The sequence below is a fragment of the Octodon degus genome, unplaced genomic scaffold, assembly GCF_000260255.1.
Source record: "Octodon degus isolate 3935 unplaced genomic scaffold, OctDeg1.0 scaffold00211, whole genome shotgun sequence".
Lineage (NCBI taxonomy): Eukaryota > Metazoa > Chordata > Mammalia > Rodentia > Octodontidae > Octodon > Octodon degus.
Genome location: NW_004524787.1, coordinates 1788550 through 1791831, shown reverse-complemented (window position 1 = coordinate 1791831; position 3282 = coordinate 1788550). Strand labels below are relative to the sequence as shown.

The 3282-nt window shown below is 37.1% G+C and overlaps 1 non-coding gene across 1 annotated transcript; it reads right to left on the bottom strand.

Moving 5' to 3' along the window:
• Positions 1-2622: 2622 nt before the first annotated feature.
• LOC111813682 lies at positions 2623-2724 on the bottom strand. Its single transcript, XR_002818871.1, has one exon. It is a non-coding gene; the product is annotated as a small nucleolar RNA U13 (small nucleolar RNA).
• Positions 2725-3282: the final 558 nt, after the last annotated feature.

The following is a 3282-nucleotide window of genomic DNA, read 5'->3' as shown; positions in this document are numbered from 1 at the left end:
ACTATGAGTCTGATCTAGTAGTGAGACCCTGAATATCCTGTAGACCCTTCCCTAAAAATACAACAATAACTAAAGATTATGTAAACTATACTTCTAACAGGAAACTGCCATCACAGATCTTTTTGACTCTATTATAAAGAATAAGTGGAAGAAGGATGAAAGTCTTTCATGAGAAATTTGTTTTTCTTCAATGTTTTAGTCACTAAAGCCACCAATATGCTGCATAGTCCATTTGGTTTTTGGACTGTTAGGGATTTCTTTATTCCTATTTATCTGTTCACCCCTGGCTCCCAAAAGCTTCTGTTCTGACTAGAATATGGAGCTTATGAGATAGATCTTGTTTGTCTAAGACTTTGCCTGCAAACCTCAAGATTATAAAATGAGACTTACCAGTATACTCCCAAGTCCTACCATCTTCAAGACAATAGTTCAGCCTGTCCATACGTGTATTAGACCAGTTGTTTTTGCAACACAGTTGGAGAAATGCAGAGGACCACTGGGACAGCTATCCCTAAAAGAAGACCATTTGTCTCCATTTTGGCTCTTACCCTTCTTCTGTGTATTGACATGTACAGAGCAGGCTAAGAAAATATTCTACCCCCTCAATTGGCTTTAACCAATTTCAATGTGTCTAAGTAAGGTGCAGATGTATAGCCTTTGAAACAATGGGAAAGGACAGTGACGGCCCACCCATAGATCCCTATTACTAAATGTGAGGTAGGCTGAGAGATGCCATGCTGTCAGCTGGGACTGAAACTTGAGAAAGAGTTGAGCAGGGCAGGAAGGCCAGATATCAAAACTGAGGCAACCAATCAAAACACAAGATATTTTCTCAAACTGTCATGCAGATTGCTCCAAATTTAGAGACTACCTGATACCATAATCCATTACTCTTTCTACATAACTCTTCTGCATTTTGCAGAGGTGTTATTGTGCCACCTGTCTAACCCATAACACAGTACTCAGGTACTTTCTGACATTCTCAAAATAATTTAACATGAAGGCTCTTTCCTCTTCACAAATTAATAAATGCCAGGTTCAGTCCTGGCTCCTGACCTTTTGTTCCAGTTAACCACTCTTCTGACTGGCCTTAGGAACCCTTTTGCTCCCCACAACTGCAGATATATGTTTGTCTCTTTATGCTCTTTGTTTTCAACTAGAAAGTAATAGGTTGGAATTTACTCACTAGAATTACAATAATTTTCCCCTGAGGTTACAAATATAAACTCCATACCACAACGAGGTCTTATTAGGCTCTCCACAGAGAATAATGTTTGAAGATAAGATTTATGTCCTTAAAAGCATGCTGTTCTACTTCTATTTTTATTGCTTTCATGGCTATGCCTGCCTTCTCCAGTGAGCTATGAGTATCACATAGACACTTTTTCTCATCTAGCTGGGAGAAGAAGGAAGAGAGGGATGGCACATGGGTGAAGAATTTTTTTGTAGTCTTCAGAAGCTTCTGTCACTTCTACTCAGCTCCACCAATTGGAAACTTCTACCAATGTATCTTTTAAGGTACGTACCTAGGCCAAGAATAGTTCATTTGAACAACAACTGTGCCTTTCCACAAAACAACTGTCAGCTAAATTAGACACATGCTACATATCCTTTGTACCCATTCTGGGCCAGATTTTGTAGTAGACTGCATTAAGGATATTAAGATGACTGAAATAAGTCAGTCTCACAAATCATTTAGAGAGTAGGAAGGAAGTATAAGCATGCGCTCAAACAGTGATGAGTGAGAGACTGAAGGTACTCTGAGAGTGAAGTGTTTGAGGAAAATCTACCAGTATAAGTTTGCAAGTTATAGTAATGATATTTCCAAAACATCAGGGACAAAAAATCAGGGGCTTAACATACAAGAATTTATTTCTTGTTCATGCAGAACCCTGCTGTGATTATAGATGGGTCCCTGGGACACTTGTGAGTGTCTTCCACCTCATCACCCCTCTATTTTCATGATCACCATAGCAAGAGAAAAAACATTGTTTCTCATCTCAGTAATAAATTTTCAAGCCGCATATTTAGTCATAGTCTAAAAGGGGTAGAAATAATCATACATAGTCATATTTTCCTTATTGCTGAGACTCAACAACTGCAACAGACAAATTAAAGGAGGTGAAGTTTATGTTGAATCATGTTTCAGTTCATGTTCAGCAGACTCAAACAGAAAATGTGTGGTTGAAGAGCCTGGGAAAGCCAGGCAGCCAGAAAACAGCAAATGGAAGAGATAGAGAGGGAGATACACTATAACAGATCATGCCTTTAGTGACCAGCTCACTTGAAAAGGCCAACCTTCTACCAGCAAGTCAGTTACAGTGTCCCATAATTCAATCACCTTCCAAATTCTCTACCATCTAAATCAAAACCATAATACTGGCCTCATGCAACTAGAAGATAGTAGAAAAATTTAAGTACCCATAAGCCCAGAAGGACAGCAAAATTAGATACAAATTCACAGGTTAAAGTTTATACCTCAGCAGATATGGAAAATACTATATATGATATGGAAAATACACTATCATGCGACGATTAAAACAATTGAGAAATTATGAGGAATCATCCAAAAATGGCCACCTTACTTTTTAAAAATTTATTTATTTATTATTTATTTTTTCATGTCATACTGGTAATGTGTCCACATCATAACAAAGTTTGAGGGAGGCACATCTCATGCATAAGGCATGAATACCCAATCATCACACTTATGAACCAAAGGATCGCCTTATGTTTTATTAACAATGTTTTTGGGGCCAGAGAAATAGCTCAGTAAAATAAGTGCTTGCCTGGCAAGTGCAAGGGCCTAAGTTCAATTCCCAGTTCTGAAAAAAAAATCTGAGAATTGCAATTACAAAATCTCCAAGAACACTCAGGTCTAACAATTTGCTAGAAATACAAATTATGAAGAATAAAGCAAAAAACCAAGGAGGAAGTTAGGAAAGTTTTTCTGAAAATAATAACAGAAAATTTATACTAGATATTTATCACAGAGTATTCCAAATGGGAGTCACTATCCTGATTTTACATTTATAAGAAAAGCAGAGCAAGGGATTTGAGTTCAAAGGAAAACTGGTTATCTTGCATTTGTTTCTCCAGGTTCAGTTTGAAATCCAGGATCTCAAGACAGGAAAAAGCTGCTAAACTTGTTAGCTACCTTACCACTCCCTGGATGACAGTATTCTTCCTGAAGTATCTTTATCTCTCTATTCTTATCCTAACTTTTTATCCTTTGTTCACAAGTTTTCTTTTATATTTCTTTTTTTTTAATTTTTTTATTTA